We start from the raw sequence: 25,708 nt of genomic DNA on the forward strand, positions 1-25,708 counted from the left end.
TATATATTATTTAGGGAAACCAACACAGAACTGAAGCACACATTTTTAAGGTACTTCAAAGACATGAATTACTAATGGTGATGGTCACGATAACAATAAACTTAACAGGTTACAATAACTATAAAACCTAAAGCAATGAAATACACCCTAATCGAAAAATCATAAGGGTGGTGATTTCTCTCATTCATTATATAATGTAGGTACCATCAAAGAGAACCTCAGATAATGTGGAATGAGTCAATGTATGTGTCAACAGACAACAATGAAATTGTAGAAACCACCTGTGCACACAAATTAATAAAAAATGTCCATGCTCATTTTGTTTCTCTAAATCTGAAAAGGAGGAATAAATGTACTTTACAAGATTTGCACAGCATGTGCTTGACAAAAAAAAAAAAAAAAAAAAAGAAATAAAAAGTTATATCCACTGCCTCTCATCAAACAGTGCTTGAAGAAGGGGTATACAATGAAAATGTTCAGAGATAGCTTTAACTTTTAATGCTTCAGAACGATTGAAAACCAGGAAGTCAAGTTACACTAATTCCAATCTTTTCTCTTTAGCGTTCAATCCTGAGCTTGGGTTACACCATTCCCCTCTTCCGTGTGCCTTACTCTTCATTTCTGTGTATGTAGTGCCTCCCACATCATAATGTGCTGCACATATGACGTCCCTTAGAATTCTTTCCCTCAATAGTTCCTTCTGCTACAGGTCCAATGGTGCTGTTGGGTCTCAAAATGTGTCCTACAAGTTTTCTCTCTTCTTTGGACATGTCTTTTTTCTTGTGTTCCTCTCAGCACCTCTTCACTGGAAAATGTCTCTCCAGCTGCTCATCCTTCTCCTCACCCTACCCCTCCTCATCCTGTAGCACCAAATCTTCAAGGCTTCTAGCCGTCAACTCTCTTGTTTTCCGACTGTCCAAGATACACACAAGTATAGGGCCACACTCCAAACAAATATTTTCACAATCTGTTTCCTTATTTCTAGACTGATGTTCTCACTGAGAATAAGTTCTTTCTCAAATTAATGCAATTTTGGCATACTGTATTCTGCTTACAATTTCTTTCCTATTTCTACCATACTTTATGATCCTCCTTCCCAAATAAGTAAATTCCTCCGTTATTTTTAGCCCTTCTATTCCAATTTTTATTCTTACAGGTTCGTATTCTTCTTTAGTACTTTATACCATCACTTTAGTCTTTTGCTCATTTATTCTCATACCATACTGATTACAGAAAATCCTTTCCATCATGCTCCTGTAGAACATCTTTCGTCTCTGTATCACAGCAATATTACCTGCATAACACAGCAAGTCTGTATTCTGCCCATTAATTTTGATATCCACCTCAGCGGTTTCACAAACTCTGTCTACAGCTTCCTGGATGTGAGCACTGAATATAAGACCAGAAAGAGCACATCCCTGTCTCACACCTTTTCTAATTCTGCTTCTTTCTCCTGACGAAAATTCCGAATCACAGCCACATCGTTCTTACAGAAGATGTGTATCACCTGAATATATCTGTACTTCAGACCTGCTTTCTTCAGCACTCTGAACATCTCTTACCAGACAACACTACCAAACGCGCTTTTCCAGGTCTAGAAAGGCAAAAGAAATTGGTTTCTTTTTCTGTATTAGCTTTTCAATAAGAAGCCTAAGTTTCAGAATAACTTCTCTTGGTCATAACCCTCTCTGAATCCAAACTGATCTTCACTCAACCCGTCCTCCGCCTTCACATCAACTCTCCAGAATTATCTTTGAGAAGTTTTGATGCATGCAGTATTAGGCTTAAGGTTCAATACTGTTCACATTCTGTAGCAACTGCCTATTACTACTATCTATTTACAGTGTAAAAGACAGTGACACGTAGCTTTTAACCCTTTCACTGCTACAAGCAGTCTTGCAACAGGCTGTGCCAAGTATAGTGTCATTAACCATACAACCATCAAAGCAGGGACAAAAATTGGCCGTACATTTTTCTTTGATTAAATTTCATTTGGCAACCTCGAATGTGAGTTTTACAGTGCCCTATTGAGAGTCTAATTGTTGAGTTTCATTTTCATTGTTGATTACTAACCATTATTAGTAGTAGTTTGCTTTTCTTGTAAAATAGATTTTTTACAACGAGTTATAGAGTGTTGGACGATGCAGAAATTATTGCTGGACTTTATAATGCTCGACACAAATATTTTACAAGTCCTGGTAGAGTATATCTTGCAGAAGCACCAAGGCACTGTAAAACGGATTTTGCCAAAATAGTCTGAACATCAGGGAAGAACTACTGCTAGGAAAGTAATATGTATATGTGATTCATTCAAGAAATTTTTCACTCCTAAAATAGAACACAAATTGTTGACCATATAAATGAAGAAGCTAAAAAAAAGAAAACTTATTTCCTGCTAGTGTTTTTGAAATATATGCTTTGATGGGAATTTCCCAGGACACCAATTTTTCCATTATCTGATATATGGTCAACATTTATTAGGAAGAGCCACATATGGAGGAAGTCTAAGAAAGACAAGTGTGTATCAGCTATTGAAAATTCTTTGCTTTGACGATACAGGTAGCAACGCAGAAAGACTGTGGAAGTGACAAATCTGCACCGCTGCGTGAAGCACTTTAAGAACTGAATGAAATATTTCCCAGGTACTTCAGAAGTGGATCTCACAATACAACTGATGAAATGCTATGTCTTTTCAGAGATCTTTGTCATTTTAAAGTTTTCCTTAAAGACAAACCTGGAAAATATGGTATATTAATTAGAATTCTTAGCAGTGATACTGAAAAATACATAATAAAAATGGGAGTGTATGCTGGAAAAGACAGTAGACCTGCCTGTGAATGAGGTCCTCTTGAGACTGTGAAAAGGCTGGTGGAGCCAATAGAGAATACAGGCTACAATATCACAACTTCCCCACTTCTGTGGAATTGGCAGACATTCTGTATGAAGATTACAAACTTACACTGGTTGGGACACACAAATCCAACAAAAAACACATACTGCGAGAACTTAAGAAAACAGCAAGTAAAGAGCTGTATTCCTCCAAACTTGCATTCACAGATCAATCCACTAAGAAGCCTCCAGTAACAATTGCCTCTTACATCACAAAGGGGAAGAAAAAAAATCTGTTGATGTTGCCAATACATCATCATGATGCAGAAGTAGTAGTTGGTACACCAGAAAAGAAAACCCATATAAATCTATACTATAATTCCACTAAGGGAGAAGTGGATGCCAAAGATCAAATGGCTAGGACATGCTCAACAAAAAGGTGTATAAGAAGATGGCCACTGTCAATGTTCTACAGCCTACTTGACACAGCTGCAGTAAACTCATACACACTGTTCAAGATGAACAAAAGGAAATCAAATGCCAGAAAACTGTATCTCCAAGAATTAGCCCCTGAACTTCTGAAACCATATGTAGAAGAGTGATCCAAGGACCTGAAAGGATTCTAGTTCCCTATTATTTGCAAGAAGAGGGACATCCTTGGATAGAAACTAGAGGTTACCATAACTGCTGCAAATGAGGAACCAACTAGGTAAGCAAGATGCTACGTATGCTTGAAGAATGCGAATAACCCGAGCCAGAGACAAAAATCACGAAAATCAAGTTAACATGTGGAACCTATGGTCTCTATGTTAAGAGTCATTCAGACTCAACCATTCTGTGTGTAGGAGGTAAACGTCATTTGTAAATGGTAAATGACAGTATTCTCTCCAAGAGACAAGCTCTCCCCCCCCCCCCCCCCCCAATGCACCATAACCTATATTTGTCCAAGTGTGTGTATTTTGAAACTTTCCATAAAGGAGGAAACTGTATTATTCAGTTATGAGATCAAAGAGTGCATTGTAACTCTGGACAGCCTGTGTATTTAAGTACATACTTTATGTTCCTAGATTTGACCACTGTTGGTTGTTACCAATGTGTTCAAAAAGTTATGTTTTCCATTATGTTGTCAATATTTCCCATTAAACTGATTTCACATTGGAAACACAATTACTCAAAATAAATACGTATTACAGGATTTTTAAGTCAACTACTGACACCAAGACCGTGACTGCTTCCTGCACGTTGTATTACTTGTACTGGCCTCCCAGCACTGTGCTAAATATTTTGAAGATAGACTGCAAGCTAAATGTTGTAGAATCTGTACTTCCACTTTCTCCAGTGCTATTGGTCTATGCTATCACAAGGGAAATTGCTTGCTGGAACACATTTCTAATACTTTTTGAGTATGTAAATAAAATGAATTTATCCCTGGCAAATTTCAAGGACAGAAATAAATATTCTCAAATACAAAATAATCTTTTACGTCGGAATAATCTGATCACTTGTTTATTAGCTGTTGCTATATATGCTGTGTATGTACTTTGCACTGAACAGACAGTGCTGCGTATGAGAAATTAGGTTCAACCGTTACCAGTACACTATTTGATCTGCAGAAAGACTTCAAATACTGAACTTTTAAACTTTTGAATACTTTTTACAATGTGCAGTGTGTATTTTCAATTCTTTTACATGTCTGTAGACAACTTTCATGGAAACAAAATCATGATACCTGAATATAATTACTTATATTACATGGTAATAATGATAGAGTATTATAAGCAGACAAATTATGTATAATGTTTGTTTATAAGTGGCACAATACATGCTGTGTAATTACAAAATAGAAACAGCATCAGCTGAAACAGCAAGTTTGTTTCTTGCCAATGTACTACTTCAATTAGAGAGATGCCTCAAAGGGGGAAAAGTTAATCGCCTGAATACTTTTCACAACACTCAGTATGCACTTTTCACCCTTTTTGCCCTTGGGCAAGCTTCACAGCCAAAAATCAGAGTACAATCATATAATTGTTTCTGTAACATTGGACTTTCATCATATTGTGAAGTGATGAATGTGAAGTTTTTGCTTAACTGGCGAAATAAATTCTGTGTATTTACATTATATGTGGAGTAAGTATTGTAGTATCTAAAAGACTATATCTGTTTGTTTCCAATATATTTCTTCATCTTAAGGGGCACCTGAAACTCACAAGCACCTGATACTTGAACTTTAAACATATGTATTTTCAAATTCTGCTTTATGTCGCTAGGTAAATTTCAATGTCAAAAGTCATAATATCCAAATTTAACTATCTACATTATGCGGTAATAATTTTACAATATTGTGAGCAAAAGTGCGTATACATATGGGTTTTATTTTGTTGGTGCAATGCATGCTGTGAAGTAATGAACAGAACATACATTGTAGCATCTGAAACATTGTCTGTCTCAGCGACTTACTCCATCTGAAGAAATTGTTTGAATACTTTTTATACACATTTTATCAATTTTCCAGTCTTCCTTTTTGATTTGGGCTCTGGACGGGCTATGATGAAGTTACAATTAGCTTTTTATACTGTCTTTTTTTTACACTTTTGCATTTCTTGTTTATTCTTTCTTTAAGTAATTTATTCAGACATGTCAAATAATTCCGATTATCAGTTTCAATTCCCGATGATCAGTAATGCTTCTTTTTATGACAAATCTTGAAAGTGTACAACATATAATTGCACATTTCAAGTTTTGCACTGGTGTCCAGTTTCCTGGCACACACACTTGTTTTGTGGAAAGCACATACCTGCTTCCATTGAATGTTCACTCACAATAGCATTCAGAAAATGCCTCCCTGTGTATCACAGGAGGATCCTCGTCATCAAAGCACTTTCCTCTACCAATTTTTCTCTGTTCTGTTACATATTTTTCTACAATCTTCCCAACATGAGATAGGTGAAAATCTGTGAGTGCTTTTTTTTGTGCCTGACCTGCAGAGAACACTAGCATTGAAAATGCACTAAAACAGAAAACGAAAAAAATAAATAAATAAAATAAAAATAAAAAAAAATCTTATACCATTTCTCAGTCTTACACAATGATGTTACTGAACTGAGTAACATATCACAACCAAGGTTGCCATGAATTTCCCGAAGTGAAATTCCCTGATTTCCAGACAAGTTCTAGCATTTTTACCTGACAAATTTTGAGATCTCAAAGGTAAATAAAGACATAAGTTGACAAAACAATTTAAGGAATTTCGTATTTATCCCCATGTGTGCAAAAATCTTAAGTACTAACATCAACATCTTTTGTAATGAACTATTTTTAGATGGAGAAAGCAAGCCAAATGGTATCTGTGTTTCATTATGACCACTGTTATTTTATTTCTGAGAAAGCAAGCCAAATGCTATCTGCGTTTCATTATGACCATTGTTATTTTATTTCTATAAAACTAAACACGCTTGGTGACAAAAATACGCATTTCCTCGGAGTCGCAAGACAGATTTAAAATACTTTCACTTGTTTCAGAAAAAACCTCAGGTGTCTGGAAAGAAGTGTATGAGGCAGGAAAGAGTTGTGTAAACCAACATTATAGGTGATTGCCAATAAAATGTTGGTTCTACTATTATGTTCATTCTCGATTATTACCCACTGTGTTATGTCTATTATTTTACAGATATTGTGCTATTTTTCTTTCGAGAAATATACAAGAACATATCGAACAAACCACCAGCAACTGCCACAATTTTATCCTTCTTCTTGTCTATATTTTCTAATATATAAATTCCTTTCCAGGTGCCCAAATGTACTAGAATAAATAAAATGTCTATGAAATGCCACACCATACAAGGTACTTGCAGTGAGACAGTCATAATTCCTGAAATTCATCACCTGTGGCCTCTAGCCTGCCGAGGAGCACGCAGTCCTGGGTCCATGGATAAACCACGAAAATCTGCAGCATTATGACACACACACACACACACACACACACACACACACACACACACACATACACAAATCATCCAGGCACAACTCATCCACACATGACCACCGTCTCAGGCTGCTGCGTCAACAATCTCTGAGGATTAGATCCAAACAAAGCACTCCTCATGCCTCCCTGCCTCTCATTGGCAGCTGCTAGGCTAGCGGCAAGAAATGGCAGCAGCTCTGACTGCAAGTTGAGGGGAGTGACAGGAAAGGGAGAAAGGAAGCAGCACCCAGCCAGTGACAATGCATGGCATCTCAGTAATCAAACCATATCATCTACTGAGACCAAAACGAAATTTTTCCAGTTTTTTCTTCTTAAAATTTCCCTGATACAACTAAAATTCCCTCATTTTCTGAACATGTGTCAACCCTGCCACAAAAGTAAACTGCACTTCTACTCATGTTGTAATCTACACTACACTGGAGTTTACCAATTTCTTGCCAGTATTTCTGTCAGTATTCTCAGTATCAAACATTTGTTTAGAGTTTCAGTGGCCAACAACCATACTTCTCTTATCACAATACCTGGTGGTAATCATTCTGTCAGTTATTTCAAGTCATATTTCTCCACATTTCATTTAACTCTACAGTTTTGGCATGTTGCACCTGTTACAAAAAACACCACATGTGGTTGCTGACAGGTTGAGGAGGAATGGGTCTGCACTGGAACATCAATATTGACGTTCACAGTATGTCATGTTCCAAATATAGTTTCATACGCGTTGCCATTACATAATATTTTCCTTACATTGTAGAACCCAGTTCTGTTGTTGTGCTGGTATATACAAGGCATTCTAAAACGCATCCAGTCTAACAGTCACACATCATAAACGTCCATTCCAAATCGACTTCATTTTGAAGGAACATATTGTTTGAAAGATAATCAATCTTTGAACAAGAGACATTGGTCAATGCACAGCTTCCGACATGGACTAAATGTGTTGCCAAAAGTCTTATGAACGTTATCAGCAAAATCCCTAATTTCAACCAAACTGTTGTCTCCAGTATCTCCACAATGCCACTAAATTGTAGCATTTTCAAAAGCGAAATAAAATGTATTGGAACATAATTTCACTGAAAACTGTAGTGTTCAAAGTATATTATGGACCAATAATCGCCTATCCTCAACTATTTAACTTGAGCCGTTTGGAGACACAAACAGCAACAAAGTACTGAAGTTCCTCAAATCCAGTATCATTCCACACTGACATTCTAAAATGCACAGATGCATGAATATTTGCATTGGTGTTATGTAAAATCTAATCATTTTATCTGCCGTAAAATGATACAAGTCTTCTTAAAGGAATATCATAAAAAATGACAAAACACTCTAGTCAGTAACCAGTTGATATTAATGCTCCAAGCCAGCTCATCAAATGCAAGCTTTCATCTGTTGTTCTCAATCAAAAGTGTCACTAGAGCAAGCTCTTTTCACTATCACATTCTGATTCTTAAGATTCTGAATATTTACTGGCTGACCTCCTTGCGGAAAAATGAAACTGGTGTAATGCACCTGCCAATGTACAGGGCTGAGGATTGTAACTTCAAGATTCCATTTAAGGCTACTCATTACCACCAACATCAGAGAATCCACTATCACTGCCGCTCCTTGTGAGTATCTCTAAAATCTCTCCATCTGTGCAACCACAGCAAATGGCATTTCTCTCCCAGAAAAAAAGAATGCAAAGTTGATACAGACAAAAACATGCAAAGCAAAACTGAAATCTGCAGTGAGGAATCACGCCAGTGAATGTAGAGGCTCACTCTAAATAGGCAGCTGAATCTCTAACTGGAAAAACGCTGCTAAAATTAAGCTCTGTATTTTAACACTTATAGAACAGGCAGGTACCCGCAGCTCAGCACACTAAAACTTGTTTGCAGCAGTGGGGGTCTGTGAACATGTCAACAGCACTTCACAGAAACACTGATGCTGCACATAAAAGAGAGACCACTGCATAATAACCACAAAACAAAGCATAGACTACACACAGAGAGATGCTGAATGAAACATGCTTGGCTGTTCAGAGGGCAATGAGTAAAATCTTAAGTGAATACCATAGCAGGAACTGCTAAACACTCTTTCACAATACCTAAAGATTCTGGCCACATGGTAAAGACCGATAGTGGCACCAACGTCAATGTTCAGTCCCTAGCAATTGAGACAGGGACAGAACAGAGTAGCAAAGCAAAAGTTGACATGCTTAACTCTGCTTTCAAATGTTCCTTTCCTAAGGATACTCCAGGAGAATTGCAACAATTTAATCCTTGGTATCACTGAAAAGATGAGTGAAGTCAGTAATGGTTTTAGTGGTGTCGATAAACAGCTGAATCATTAAAACTGAACAAAGCTCCAGGGCCCGATGTAATCCCTATCACATTCTATATTGAATTTGCGGCTGAGTTAGCCCCTCTTCTAACTAAAGTCTATTGCAGATCCCCCTAACAAAAAACTATGCCCAGTTCTTCTAAATAGGCAAAGGTCACACCTGTCCATAAGAAAAGTAACAGAAGTGATCCACAAAACTATTGTCCAATATCGTTGACATCCATTCATTTTAAAATCATAGAACATATTCCGAGCTCAAATATAAAGAGATATCTCGAATGGAATGAGCTCCTCCATACCAACCAGCATGGGTTCTGAATCATCAATCATGTGAAACTGAACCTGAACTTTTATCTCATGACACACTGAGAGCTTTGGACCAAGGCAGTCAGGAAGGTGCAGCAAGTCCTGATTACTGAAAAGCATTTGACTCAACATCACACCCACACTTATGGTCAAAAGTTCAATCATATGGGGTATCAAGTGAAATTTGTGGCTGGATTGATGATGTTTTGGTAGGGAGGACACAGCATGTAATCTTGGTTGGCATGTCAATGTCAAATTTGGAAGTAACTACAGGTGTGCCAGTGTTACAACACTTGCTGTTAATGTTTTATATTACCGTATTTACTCTAATCTAAGCCGCACTTTTTTTCCGGTTTTTGTAATCCAAAAAACCGCCTGCAGCTTAGAATCGAGTGCAAAGTAAGTCGAAGTTCTGAAAAATGTTGGTAGGTGCCGCCACAACTAACTTCTGCCGTCGAATATATGTAGCGCTACACAGGCTTGCTTTGCACACACAAAGGTAAATACTGGCGCCAAAACTTCTGCATCAGTAAATAAATTAAAAAAGATGGAAGAGAAGCTTTTTTTCTCCGCCCCGAGTTTCGACTACTGCATTTTCATACATTATCCAACGAAGTAAATACAAATTCCGTATTGTTCATCTTCGAATGTAGCAGCATTTCAGTGTACTACGAAAATCCGACTGGCAAGACTGTTTGGGGTTTTTGTCAATATGGCCAACTCTACATTCTGAATTTTTTCTTGCCTGTGGGAAGAGATGGTTGCTAATAGGAACTTTTATGAATTGTGAATCACCTGCCGTAATCTCTTCACCATAAGAACAATATGAATATAAACATTTTGCCATGTATTGTTTCGTGTTTGCTGCTATCTCATTTAAATCCTGTCTGCATAATAAACTACGAAACTAGAGTGAGAGAACAGCAAACGCGGAAGAATATACATATCATGTCATGTTTATATTCGTATTATTCTTATGCCTAATAGTGATACAGTCAGAAATGAAGCACGGCAATTGACTAGATTTTTAAATCCAAGATGACTAATTTCTGTGCAGAGTGTAATGTACTAAAGATGCGTCTGCAAAGGCTTTCAAACGGAGAAAAATTTTCGCTAAACTCGTTCAGAACATCTTCTCATACGCAGTCTATTATTTGGTTCTTGTTGATCATTATCAAAGAAAGCAGCAGTGTAAGTAACAACAAATAGCAGTCTCTTGCCATTGTTTCGCTAATGAGACAATTCCTCTCTCTCTCTCTCTCTCTCTCTCTCTCTCTCTCTCTCTCTCTCTCTTTTTCCTCCATTGTAAGTGGCAGTAGCGAGCACAAAAGCAAGCCATGCCGCGAGCGGCGACAGGCCGTAAACACTCTTATCAGAATGCAACAAACAGTGCATGACACAGTACAGTAATGCATTTTCAGCTTAGAGTGACGTAAACACCTATAACAAATATAGCAATCGATTCAAACCAGACGAAGCACGTGAAAAAGGAAGGGTACCCGTGTAAATACGGACGGAGCACCTGACGTATAGCAATGGCTACCTGGTAAAGTTTAAGTGCTAAGCTTACGACTCGAACCAAACTACTGTTGCTGTATCGTCATTCATTCGACCTAAATTGTGTCTCATATTAAAATGGACCAACTTTGTTTCGATTTGGAGGTGCGGTCTAAAACTTTTATCTCCCCTTGAATTTCGAGTCTCAAATTTCACGTGTGGCTTAGATTCGGGAAATCTTTTTTTCCTTGACTTTTGAGTCTCATTTTTCAGGTGCGGCTTAGATTCGAGTAAATACGGTAATGTTATTGCAGATAATATAAATATAGGATTGCCAAAAGTTTCCCCAAGTAAAATTCCCTGATTTCCAGACAACTTTAAGCTTTTTTCCCTGACAGATTTTGTGATCTCGAGGGTGAGTAAAGACTTAAGTTGACTTTAAATATAAGGATTTCTGTATTACTAAACATGTGAGCAAATATCTTAAGTACTAACATCAACATCTTTTGTTACAAACAGTTTTAGATGGAGAAAGCAAACCAAATGGTATTTGTATTTCATTAAGACCACTGTTGTTGTTTTATTTCAATAAAACTAAACACATTTGGTGACAAAAATATGCATTTCCTTGGAATCACAAGACAGATTTCAAATACCTTCAGTGATTTCAGAAATAACCTAACAAAAAAGTAGGGCTCTTGGAACAAGTGTGTAAGGCGAGGAAGAGTTGTGTAAACTAGCACTATAGGTGACCACCAATGAAATGTTGGTTCTACTATGTCTGTTATTGTCTGCTATTACCCACTGTGTTACGTTCATTATTTTAGAGGTATTATGTGTGCACCCGCTTAGCTGAGTAGTAACGCATTTGCCTACCATACAGCAGGCCCGGGTTGGAGATTTTCTCCACTCAGGATTGGGTGTTGTGTTGTCCTTGTCATTTCATGATCACCAACATGCAAGTCCCCCAATGCAGCATCACCTGAACGAAGACTTGCAATTCGACATCCGAACATTCTTTCTAATATATCAACTACTTTCAAAGTACCAAAACTTAACAGAATAAATAAAATGTCTATGAATCACCACACTGTGCAATGTACTTGTGATGAGACAGTCGCAATTCCTGAAATCCGTTGCCCGGGGCCTCTAATGTGCTGAGGAGTACTGCAGTCCTGGTGGGTCCATGGATATACCACAAAAATTTGAAGCATTATGCCACCCACAAACAGACCTGGCCTACGGACAGGTGAGGTCAGTGCAGTGAGGCAGGACCAGATGGACAGGGCCCATGATTTAGTGGGAAACGATAGGCTTCAGAATGGCAAGCCCGATCAGTTAGAGATACCTGCAGAAATGGGCTGCAGTTTTGGCCCATGGTGGAAGTCCACATGTGTGGCCAGCTTTTAATGTGTCACAGACACCTTACTGACGAAATGAGACTGATGATCAATCCATGCAAGAGATAACTTGCGCAAATACTCTGAGAATCAATACTCCTGAGGATAGGTAACAACTCACCATCAATATGATTGCTGAACCACAGACAGGCACGTAGAAAAGATAATCACGTTCACAACTGAATTTTCTGGCACAGCCTCTGTCAGAAAACTAGAGGATGCACACTTTCACATAACAACTCAGACACACGCATGCACACATGACCGCCATCTCCAGCTGCTGCATCAAGTCTCAGAATCAGATACATACAAAGCACTCCTCATGCTTCCCTGCCTCTTGTTGGTGGCTGCTAGGCTAGAGGCAAGAAGTGGTGGCAGCACTGACTGCAAGTTGAGGGGAATGGTAGGAAGGCGAGAAGCAGTAAGAATGAGGAAGTATGGAAGCAGTGCACATACTCAGTTGCGCCCAGGTGTGACTATACATGACATCTGAGTAAACAAACCATTTCATCTACTGAGACAAATTTCCATGACTTCCCTAACACGTTAGAAATTCCCTGATTTCCAGAACTTGTGGCAACCCTGAAATAGTAATCTCAGCCTTTTTGCAGATGATGCATCATCTATAATGAAGCACTATCTGAAAGAAGCTGCATAAACAATCAGTCAGATCTTGGTAAGAAGTGGTGCAAAGATTAGCAACTTGTTTCAAGTGTTCACAAATGTCAAATTGTGCACTTCACAAAACGAAAAAAACTTAGTACCCTATGACTATAATGTCAATGAGTGACTGTTGGAATCAGCCAACTCATACAAATACTTGAGTGGAACACAGGATCACTTGTGGGTAAAGTAGGTGGTAGACTTCGGTTTATTGGTAGAATACTGGGAAAGTGCACTCAATCTACAAAGGAGATGGACAACAAAGTACTCGTGCAACCCACTCTAGAAATTGCTCAAGTGTGTGGGACCCTTACCAAATAGGACTAACAGGGGATATCGAACATATACCGAAAAGGTGGGACGAATGGTCACAGGTTTGTTTGGTACATGGGAGAGAGTCACAGTGATGCTGAAGAAACTGAACTGGCAGACTTGAAGATAGATGTAAACTATCCCGAGATAGTCTACTAACAAAGTTACAAGACCTGACAATAGGCCTAAATAATGATTCTATGAATATACCACCTCCCTCTACATACCATGCACATAGGGATTGCGAGGACAAGGTAAGAAGAATTACAACAAGCACAGTGGCATTCAAACGATCATTCTTCCTGCATCTATTTGTGAATGGAATGGCCCTGATAACTAGTACACAGGATGTACCCTCTGCCATGCACTTTGCAGTGGTTTTCAGAGTAAGGTTATGGACACAGATTGACAGTACCCGAGGAGCTGCATAGCATGATGGTTTAACCTGTCCACTGTAGTCAAATGAGTAACTAATTACTTTCCCAGAATTAACAATATGACATTAAGATAATCTTCTGTCTGTGCCTGGCAGGGGCTGACAACTGAATGTCACAAACACAGATAAAATGAAATGCGATGTCCTTGTATTATTTGCAAAGGAGACACAAAAATGGGTGGTGGTATTATTATTATTATTGGCCACATTCGACCACTTTACTAACTCCACATTCCACTTTTCTTTGCCCCACCACCAAAAGTTTCCTACCCTCTGTCTTATCACTCACTTCCTATTCACATCCCCACCCTTATTGTGTGCCACTCTCTGCCAACAGACCCACTCGCCTTTCCCCTTCCCCACTCCTCTCCTTTGGTTGGTTGGTTGGTTTAAAGGCGAGAGAAGGGACCAACCTACAAGGTCATCGGTCCCTTGTTCCTAATAAAACAATGCCAAAAGTGTAAGAATAAGACGGACGAAACATATAACACAAAACAGAAAGAAAGGAAAAGGCACAAGAATGAAGGGAAGGCAACAAACACTAAAAGGAACAAACGAGGACAAGAAAAAAAAAAAAAAAAAAAAACCACAGAGAGATGCTAGAAATACAAGAGAGTAAAACGTGAAAGCAGATCATAGTGGCTGGCCAACCACAAGAATAAAAGGGGAAAACCAGCCACTCCGCAACACATTAAAACCTCCACCCTGAAAGCACTTGGGTGGAGAACACACAGGGCAAAGGACATGCGCTAAAACCTATATAGAAGTATAAAACCCACTCTCTCAGATAAAATGTAAAACTAAAGCTGCTGTAGAGGCATTGTCGCCCAACACCAAAGGCAGGGTGCTGGGAAAGTTAAAAGTCTGCCGCAGAGTGGCTAAAAGTGGGCAGTCCAGCAAGAGGTGGACGACTCATTCGGGAGCCACAATGACAATGAGGTGAGTCCTCGCAATGGAGTAGGTAACCATGCATTAGCCATGTATGGTCATTGCGGAGCCGACAGAGGACAACTGATTCCCTGCGAGAGGCCTGCATGGAAGACTTCCACACATTCATAGTCTCCTTAATGACATGCAGTTTGTTGTGCGTACTGTTATGCCATTCCATCTCCCAAAGCTGGAAAACCCTGCTGTGTAAGAGAGAACGCAGGTCAGCTTCGGAGATGCCTATCTCCAGAAGCGGTTTCTGCGTCGCCTGTTTGGCCAGCCTGTCGGCAAGTTCGTTGCCGGGGATTCTGACATGTCCTGGGATCCACACAAACACCACAGTGGGACTGTTCCACAACATAGATGGACTCCTGAATGGATGCTCCTCTCTTTTCCTGCTCCCCATCTCCCCCCCCCCCCCTCCTCCCCCACAGCTTCCTCCTGCTGCACCTGATGGCAGTCTTGTCACGCCTCCATATAGGCCCTGCACACCTCGCCAGGCAGAGCTCTTCTCTCCCCCCACCTGTTCCCTGCTATCCCTAACCATCCCCTCCAGATTGTTGCTTTTGTTGCACATAGCAGTTGCATTACGGTCTGAGCTGCCGAAGTTGGTGGTCATGTCTTTGTGAGATGTGCTTGCCAGTGTGAATGTGTTCCTTTCTCAAGAAGGCTCCTGACAAAAGCTAAGTGTGGAACAGTCTTTTCATTACGTCTGTCTGCAACTCAATTTGTCATCTTTACAGCGAGTAGCAACCTATCCTTCCTCCTGTATTGTTGATATTTTTTGGTAGCATCTGTGGCAAAAAATCAACACAATGTCTGCCACCCTGTCAAGTCTGTAGTCAAACTAAATTCTTCTACAACACGTCAAACAAACTGTTTCACAAACATGTCAAGTTGACCATACATTGGCAAAAATTTGACCAATCTAGTACAAGTTGACAAACTGTTTAACCATGTACAGAGGCCTTAACATTTGTCTCTTCAATTACTGATGATGTGAAATAACTGCAACCAGGATTGCAACTAGCTTCTATTCATTTCCAGTAACAGTAGGCCAGACAAAATTACCGACTCCAGTTATATGCATTTCAATCTTGAAAGATATTGACACTGTTTTTGCTCCAGTTTACACACCACATGCAATTACATAAAGATTAAATTTAATAACTATAAAGAGCACCAGTAAATTATACCCTTTCATTTCAACTGCACTTGACTTCTTGATTCTCTTCTTAGTATTTTCATAACATATTTTCAAACACTCTCAGTCATGATCTGTCCTGATGTTCTGTGAATTGAAATCAACAGCAACCTTTTTTTTGCCTTCATGAACTTTGACAAATGTTTTTCATATGGGGAGAATTTTTTCAGTGTACTTTCCTCGATCTTTTAACACAATACTTTTGATGACAAATAGTGTTTATTGATGACTACAATCAATACCTAGAGTTGAAGCATGGTAATCATGTCAGTAACCATGCTAACTTAGATCGACACTGAACCCCCTTTGCTCCGCAGGGCAGAGTCCTCAACAGAGTTCAATTTCTGAACTTATATCAAATTGAGCAACAATCAGTGATGTTTATACAATGAGCCCATTGTAACATTACCAGTTTGATAACAAAACTAAAGCTGGGTCTTCATCTAAGTTTGTAGAACATACACCACTGCAACCTAACCCACACCTCAGACCAGCCCGTCAGTCAACACCTATAGCTGAAAAAATATTGAAGAAACATACAGTGTCAGTGTTCTAACTCTACTCACTCTCAACTTTATCACAAATGGATTACCAGTCCTACTTCACAAATTTTCTGCAAGAGGCACTACTGCTGCACATTGACAAGGTTACTAAGTTTTTTAAGTTTGGAATAGTATTGAAGTTTACCCTAATGACGATGTGGCAATACATAGGCCTACAATTTTATAACAGCACAGTCCGTAAGTCGAACAACGGTTAGGCAGACTGAATACATACAGATACAACAACGAGCAGTAGACGAGAAGAAGGTAAGCAGTCACAAATGTGAAGGGCACACAAATGCAAAAAAGAAGACCACAAGAGAAGACACAATAAAAATACAACAAAAAAATAATAAATGTGACTGACAAATGGAGTATCAGGCCAAGTTTCAGGTAAGGTGAATGGTGACAGCCAACCACATACCACTAATAAGTTCCAACGTGACAGCCAACCACATACCACTAATAAGTTCCAACTCACTCTGTTTTCAAGTGCTGGTATTGCAAGGTAGCAAATGGGCTGGCCATGTGTTGTGAAGATCACATTACAACTAGTTTTTTCCAACAAGTTTCACTACACAGCATAGTGATCTCCAGTAGAAATCCTGCCCAATCATCAGTGACATGTTACTAAGCAATACGCCTACTTAGAAATATAAGCTGTGCTTCATGTACAGAATTATACATTTATACTATTTTTTTAGACTGATTGAACACAAGTTATGTATAAAGCACTATATGGAAAAAAAAGGAAGAAGAAGCTGCTCAAAGACAGTCTGTATAAAGTCAGGATTCTGCCACATTTTTCACCGAGAAAAAGTTCTAAAATAATTCTACATTGTAGTGAGAAGTCACAATTATAATCCATGAAACACGTGAATAATTAACAGCAATTTGGGGTAAATTTATAAACAAACCTGGCACTCACCTCAGCATGTGAAACATGATGGCAATGAAGAGCATAAGTTAAAAATCATTGATTCTAGCTCACGAGATGTTCGGTAATGTGGAATGCTGGAGTGAGCTAGTACAGCAACTTTCCGTTTATTCTTCATGTCCAAACAACTTCTAGCTAAGAGCAGTTTCAAAGTGGCTTTCCAAATCCAAATGGCATAAAAGTTCCATAAAATAGTTCTAGTGAATAATACTCATGTGTGGCATTGTTCTTTATTGACAATGCTACCTTGATATAAGTCTGCAATAACTGAAGCACACATACTAATATAAGAAATATCTGTAGTATATAATCGTCATTCCTGTTTCTTCATATTTATCCATGTCCAAATGTGTTTTAACACTAAGATGCCAACATCTATTTTTCATCTAATTATGCAGATGGACTACATAGAGGCTCCATCCCATTCTGAAACTGGAACAGAAAGAAATATACGTATGTATAACTTGTCCTACAAGAAACAAGCTGAAAATCTACACTAAAACAACGTCAAAATGTTAATAATTTCATGGCAGTAAGTACAGAACAATTTATTTGAATGATCTATAATTCTGGACACAAAGGTACGTAATTAATTTTCAACAGCAGCCTTCACACTATAATTGCATTAAAAGTATTTTCAACAAATAGATCAGAAGGTGGTTAAATAATGATGGCTTGGAGCAAAAAGGGACCCATAATTACCTTTTCACCCTTCACCCTTTAACTAACACACTACATGTACTGAATACTGACAGAGCAGTACTTACCAGCGCTGCCAAAACAAAAACATACTCACTCACTCACTCTCTCTCTACTAAATAACGCAACTTTCAGAAGGATTAGAAGAGAGGATTATGTTGAAGAAGGTTAGAAAGAAGGGGCATGCCACTCTTAGATCCACCTCCTTTGAGAAAGAGGGGATTTTGCAAACCATACAAACCTTCATATCCAGCATCCAGGCTTAATTTATCACAAATACTCTCTTTTCACACACATAATAAAGTCTGATAACTAATTAAGTAAGGCTCCCTATCCACAACACATACTAAATGCTTTCGAGGGGTCTTATCACAACGAATGCACCGTTGTGGGACCTACATTACAATAAAGTTATTTCAGTACATTCTTCAACTTATTACGGTACATATCTTAAATGTGGATAAAAGGAATTAATGGCAGATTTTTACGTTCATCAACTTTTGAGTGTTTATAAACAACGCCTGCAACTTTTTTTAATACAATATACACTACTAAAAGATCAAAACAGATACGGCTAATATGAGTCTAGCGTAACTAAAGATCGGATATTTCTTAGCCCGTTGAAACTTCAGGAAAAACGTCGGTCCATGCAAGATATGGGCGAAACAGAACTATAACAAAGTTCATCTTCAAGTACATGGCATAGGAAACATCATAGGCTCCTAACGTGCTGAATTTAAGTATGGTAGTCGATCTTTTCTGGTAATGACAAAAATGTTTTCGATTTAAACAAATACCGTCACACGACGAGCTAAGTCTCCGTATCAGTACGTTCTAAAACAAAAACAGAAAAAGGTCTCCTGAAGCCACATCCCTAATAATTCACACACAAAACACTGCATGTTTCAAAACTGGCTACAAATATTGACGATTCAAAAGTGTTTGAAAATATCAGCAGATTTACCCTCTCGGCGGATGATTGCGAAATCCGTATTCACAATATATTTGTCCAACACGCGAATGTTTACGGGTTAAGCATTAAACAACTCAATATTTGTGAAGACAGTTTGGAACAAACCTGTGTGTTTTCATGGGATGATAAACCACCCCACTATGGGTCTACACACCCCACTGGAAAGTAAACATGGCTGATTGGCTGCCTTGAATTGCTACTGACCAGAGAACAATGGCGCCACTTGCAGCAATACCGCTGGCCTGAGATGTTTTCCCGCTAACGGTACGAAGTCCAGAAAACTAGAAGTATACAGTCTGTGATATTCAGTCTGAAAGTACTTACATGATTCACATTAGGATTTAAACAATGGAAAACACAAATGCCAAAGGAACGGAATTACACATTCTGAAATACAAAATGAGCAGATGTTTTTAAAATTAAATTGTTCAAAGCTGACTTTCGATTACCCGAACGCCGATTCAAATAGCCATCAGCAGGTATCGTGGCGTCATTACAATAAACAAAGTAACAGAACTACAAGATAAAACGTACATTGCTTAGTCCACTATCAGCCTGAAGTTGGCTACGCCACTATAGCCTGTCTGTAAACTCATGAGCGAGCAGCAGCGGTGGTGAAAGAAGCCTTTCCCGTACGATCTCTGTGACTGCTTTACAAGCACACCCAAAATCAGTTATCCATTTTCTGTCCAGCGTCCAGTAGTGTAGCGCAGCGAGAGGGGATTCATTGAGCCGAGTTTCCACAGGCACATGCTTGCCCCCACCACTGCACTCACATGCACTAAAGTGTTTCTACACGCCTGAAGTGGAAAGGCTGTTTACGCGACTTTCAAGATGGCCACAAACGAGATTATTCATACGGGAGTTGCGCAGCTTTTAGCTGACACTGACGAAGAAAAACCGGGCCCACAGATGATGGAAATGGAAACGGGCACCTCGTACGAATCGTTTGGGATTATCAAACATGATAATAAGGGAGTTGTCTGATGAGGATTATGTTTCGCTCGAAATTTTTTTTATAATGAGTAAAATCAATTTTGAAATATTCTGAGCTATATTTCTGGTTCTGTATAAAAGTCTAATACAACAAATATGCAAGATACCTTGCCAGCTCGCATTAAATTACGAGTACCATTGGGATATCTGGCAATGGAATCGCTGCAGTCTGAAGAGCACTATTTCTAAAATTTTACGTTACCTTCAATGTATTGAAGGTAGATCAGAAAGTAAGGTTTTTGTCTCAACAAGTCAGCTCTGTTTCTATTTTCAGATCTTGTCAAGGTTCTGATAGTTCACAGATGCCATAAATATACTGTACATTTGTTTCGCCAATATGGTATCGGTACTTCATTTTGTAACCAAACTTTGTAATACAGTGCAGAACAGTCATTACTCATTGATAGAGCCCAAGTGAACGCTGTTATATTCAGACAGAATTTTACTGAGGGGCAACAGTAGTTTTAAATGTCTAAAACTACAAATAAATTTATATTTCAAGGTAATATTTGAACTCAAAGATTCAACCAAAAAATTATCATCATTATACTGAAATAAAAAAGTACCTTTGTAGCACTGGCTGTTCTGTAGTAATATGAACTTCAGCAAGTTACCACTCACAGTTTCAATATTTTTCAAAGCATTTTGTCACTTCAAAATATGGTGTCTTACTCTACCACAAATAAGTGATAACAAAGAGTTTCTGAATGCTAAAGTGATATTCCTATCGCACCATTTAAGAACATTTTGCTACTTTAGAAAGTACTTATATACTTAGTTGCAGCCTAACCTTATTACTTTGGCAGGGCAGTAACTTTGCGTATGCATAACCAAACAATCATAGATCTGCACTGTCAAATGAACCAGAACAGGTGCCCCCCGCCCCCTCCACCCTACTAGTGGAAGCTGCTGAAGCTTGCAAGCAATGGTGGAGGAAGTGACATCGTGTAAGAAAGTAGAATACCTATGAGCTTCTGCATAAGTTGGCATGACAGTGTACAAGTTAAGTGTTTCTAGATATAAGTAGACTTATGTGAGTCCTCATGAGGGTATACACTTGTAAGAAATTCATGCCTTTGGAAACCCAGCTTATTTTGTTTGTGTGATTATAGTTAACCAGTGACATATAGTCTAATTAATATATTTTGTAATATATTTAGTTATTCAGAAGTGATGGATAAGTGTACTACATCACATGAAAATGTGCACAACACAAAGAAGAGGTACCTCTGGAGTAAAGGTGCCCCTAAAGTAATTACAGCTTTTATTAAAGAGTTGTCACAAAAAGAACTCAGGGCGAATATTGCCTAAACCAAGTAAAGGGTTGCAATTTATACAAAAGTCGACCTTGCCACGATAGCATCCATCGGAATGGAATGATAAAATAAACCACTGGGTTTAGTAGCATTGCCAAGAAAGAGCACTAAGAATTTTGGAAAGAAATGCATTTTTGTTAACAGCTTCCCAAAATCGGTAATTCGACAAGTGCTGGGGGACTTTCACATAGACGAAAACACAGTGCCTGAATTACGAAAATTAGTTATTGCCACAAGACACTGTGAAATGGTATTTACTGTAAGGTGACCTGTATGTAAAAGAAACATTCCAGTAAATAGAACTGATGTAACCGACAGCCAATGCAAATACTTGACACAAGTAAGGACATTAAGAGACCAAAGTGGTAAGTTCTTTTATATCGATGAAACTTGGGTGCACAACACACAATGTTACTCTTACAAAATGTTGGCAGGGTCGTGGTGCTGACGCCAACATGGGCAATGCAAGTAAAAGCAACAGTGGTGAATACTGGACACAATACTGAGATTATTTTTTAGTCTACATCAATGTGTCCGCCCCGATAGCTGAGTGATCAGCATGATAGATTGCCATACCATGGGCCCGGATTCGATTCCTGGCTAGGTCAGGGATTTTCTCCGCTCAGGGACTGGGTGTTGTGTTGTCTTCATCATCATTTCATCCCCATCCAGCGCGCAGGTCTCCCAACGTGGTGTCAAATGTAATAAGACTTGTACCAAGGGGGCCGGACCTGCCTCGCAAGGCGCCCCTCGACCAATGACGCCAAACGCTCATTACATCAATGTTATCCTCATAAAAATATTTCCATAACATATTATAGATTTATCCGAGTGTTTTCCCAATTTCTGGAACACTTCTAGAACACTGCATTTGCGATAGTTTTTAGATTCAGAAGTAAATTCGTTGTTAACCATTGAACTTTTGTACATGCAATAGACATCGTCAGTACATTTACTTATTAATATTACAAAATATTTTCATTGTCATATTTGACATTCTAGAAATACTTCTAAAGAATAAAATGGGCTAGCTAACAAGAAGCTGTGCAGTTTTTCTTTATATTATGTGACTGGCATACTTATGACATGTCTACACAGTTCATGTTGTTTGCATGTAGGTATGACTATTATTTGTTCTGCCAGTCTGTTTTGTCGTATGGGCTTAACAGTACTGGTTCTTATTTTATAGTCATTTCTTTGATTTGTTACACTAAAATTTGGTAGTTCAGTGGGTATGTTACCAACACTGGCTATCACTGAGATCAGTGACGATGGTATGTAGTTTGCAGGTTCCGACTTGATTCCCTTGATGGTAGTCATGTTGGATAATATGAGAGGATCAGGAAAAACTCTTCCTGTATAACACAAGCTTATAAAATATATTAGTGGAACTATAATATAATATATTACTTTTTCAGCAGGTTCTTTGACTTATTAAAAGTATCTGTAGTATATGAATTTTCCATGTCTTTGAAAATTTCAAGAACATTCAATTGGTTTATCTTGCTAAAGTTGCTTAATGAAGGTCCACTCTGATCATGATGTAGGTTTGTGTTCTTAAGAAAATCCGTATATGTTTCATTAGATTCTCTTATTAACTTTTTGATTTCTTTTGACAGCTTACAAGATATTGGTTGAATGTGTCTGCTGGTATCAGAACTGGACTATCACGAGATCCTGACTACACCCTTAATATTATCAATTACTGACCAGGCTGCTTTGCTGTTTTTTACTACTTTTTTTTATTAAATTAGTGTTGCACGTTTCTTTAGCCTGCTGTAACTATTTCTTGTAGAGTTTCTAGATACTTTTTTGCAGATCCATAATTTCAAAAGAATTATTAACTTTGCTTAAGCCCTTTAACTGCAGTAGTTAATTCTTTAGAGTCTCCAAGTCTTGGGCATACCTTGGTTTTGTCTTTCTAGTTATGTGTTTTATGTTTGGAACATGATGAGCATTTAATATACTAATAAAAAACTGGAAGATTTCATAAACAAGTTGGGAACTGGAACCACATCTCAGAAATAATTTGTCCTAATCTCTAATGCCAATTAGTTTCCTCAGCGATCTACTTTATATGTCATATATATTTGTAAAAGACCTGCACTTTAAATTTTTCCTTATTTAAGGGAACAAAAAGTCACATGAGGCAAATATGGAGGCAAGGATATTAGTACAGTATTGTTTTCGGCCAAAAAATCATGAACATGCAACGAAGTGTAAGTAGGTGCATTGTTGTTATGCAGAAACTATGAACTGTTATCCTACAACTCCGAACTTCTTTTGGAATGCTTCATAGAAACCATATTGAACTTGTAAGAAGTACTCCTTATTCATCGTTTCACCTTGTGGCAAGAAGTCATGGTGTACTACACTATTAAATTCGAAAAACATTGTGGGTAGCATAACATTCGCATTTTGTCACTTCTAATGAGAATTTATTGGCCTAGTAATCCTGAGTGTTATCAGGCTATCACTGAGACGATTGAGCCTTAGTTTCAAAATCGTATCTATTAATTCATGTTTCATCCCCTATAATGCCCCAATTTGTTACTTTCACCTTCTAAACACTTACATCAGATGGAAACTCTTGTTTTACTCATAGCAGACACACCAAAAGCAATATTTAACATTTCTAAAACTTCAATGCAGTTTGTTCCATTCTTATAGGAAAATTTAATACGATTGCTCTCACCCATTTTCATTCACAATAACTAACCGCCGAAATTTCTGAAAAACCTGCAACCGTTTTAAGAACTGACAACAAACTAAATATCTGATATGCCTCACATTATACAAATACTTTTTTTCATTTATTGATCATCCATTTTATCTTATACAATTATATAGGACATTGCATATGTTGATATAAAAAACTGTATACAAATCATACATATAATTAAGTACATAAACGAAAACAAATCATACAGATACAGATAAAAATCATACAGAGAATCAAGTACATTAAACAAACAAATTCGAAGATTACACTATATCCAATGACACGTGCATATGTTTAACTTAAGTTATGGATGTTCTCAAATTCATTAAATTCAGGTACTCATCAACACTGTAAAAGCTTTCACTCAAAGCATCTTCTTAAGCTTATTTTTAAAAATGTGTAGCTTTGATATCTGTTTAACTCTTAAGGGTTGGTAACTAAGAAGAATTTTGGGATGATACATTGCCGCTTTTTGATACAGGGCTTTCTTATGTGTTGCTCTATGGGTGTCAGTTCTGTGTCTAGTTTCACAGTTAAATGAAAAGAGCTGGGGATGGGATTTCAAAAAGGATATACTTTCATAGATATATGTAGATGTTATAGTCATAACTTTCAGTTCTTTGACTATTTCCTCACAGAACTCCCTAGACTATGCATGAATGCATAAGAGGTACTCATAACTGCAGGGATTTTGGAGTATTATTGATACATAACAACATTTACTTAATTTTTTATTCATCCATTCCATATGTTTATTATATTCAAGATGCTCATCTAACCAAATTCCTGAAAATTTAGGACTTGAAGTTTGTAGTATTTTCTGTTCACCTAACTTCACTATTATTTTCGAGATTACTTTATTTGATGTATCCCTGTAATTCATCCATAACATTTTCTTTTCATTAACAAATACTGTTTTCTCTAAACCATTTAACTACTTCTTCATTTGTTATTTCTATTTTTTGTGTAAGTCAGGTTTCTGAGATTTAACAACGAGACTAGTATTGCCTGCAAACAGTACAAGATGAGCTTGTGCTAAATAGCTTGGTAAGTCATTTATGAATATCAAGAACTACAGGGGTCCCAACACTGATCCTTGGGGTACTCATGAGTAACTTTCTCATATTCAGAAATGTGGGGTTTACCTTCATGAACTGTTTCCAGTTAATGGTATCTAACAGATAAGTATGATTTAAACTACATGTGGCAGTGCCACAGACTCTGTCACAGTAAAGTTCTTCAAGCAAACAAAATTTTGTGATCAGTAACATAAATGCCTTAGATAAGTCTAAAAACAATCCACAGATTATCTGGATATGCTCAATGGAATTTACAAGTTTTAGGAAATTATATATAGTAGTTCAGACTATCTATTTTTTTCTAAAATCATTTCCTTCACTGGCAAATATTCCACATGTGTTCAAAAGAGGGGATAGTATTTTTTTGCATATTATTCTTTCAAAAATTTTTGAGAAACAAGACAACTTTGTTAAAGGTCTGTTGTTTTTTATAGTGTGAGGATCAGTGTTTTTATATAATGATTTTGTTATTGATAGCTTATGTTCTCTAGGGAAAATACCAGTGCTGAAGGAAGTGTTAATTATATCAACAGCCAGAGAAACAATATACTTGATATGTAATTATT

At 37.8% G+C, this 25,708-nt stretch overlaps 1 protein-coding gene across 2 annotated transcripts in view; it reads right to left on the minus strand.

The window, feature by feature from the left end:
• LOC124616026 overlaps positions 1-19,246 on the minus strand; it is an 86,271-nt gene extending 67,025 nt beyond the window's left edge. For both annotated transcript variants that reach the window (XM_047144255.1, XM_047144247.1), the window contains exons 1-2: positions 19,135-19,246; positions 17,349-17,789 (exon numbers count right to left, since the gene is read on the minus strand). The gene's annotated coding sequence lies outside the window, so the exon portion shown is untranslated. The remainder of the gene's footprint in view (positions 1-17,348; positions 17,790-19,134) is intronic.
• Between the last annotated feature and the right edge of the window lie 6,462 nt (positions 19,247-25,708).

The sequence above is a fragment of the Schistocerca americana genome, chromosome 1 (assembly GCF_021461395.2).
Source record: "Schistocerca americana isolate TAMUIC-IGC-003095 chromosome 1, iqSchAmer2.1, whole genome shotgun sequence".
In the NCBI taxonomy this organism is placed as follows: Eukaryota; Metazoa; Arthropoda; class Insecta; order Orthoptera; family Acrididae; genus Schistocerca; species Schistocerca americana.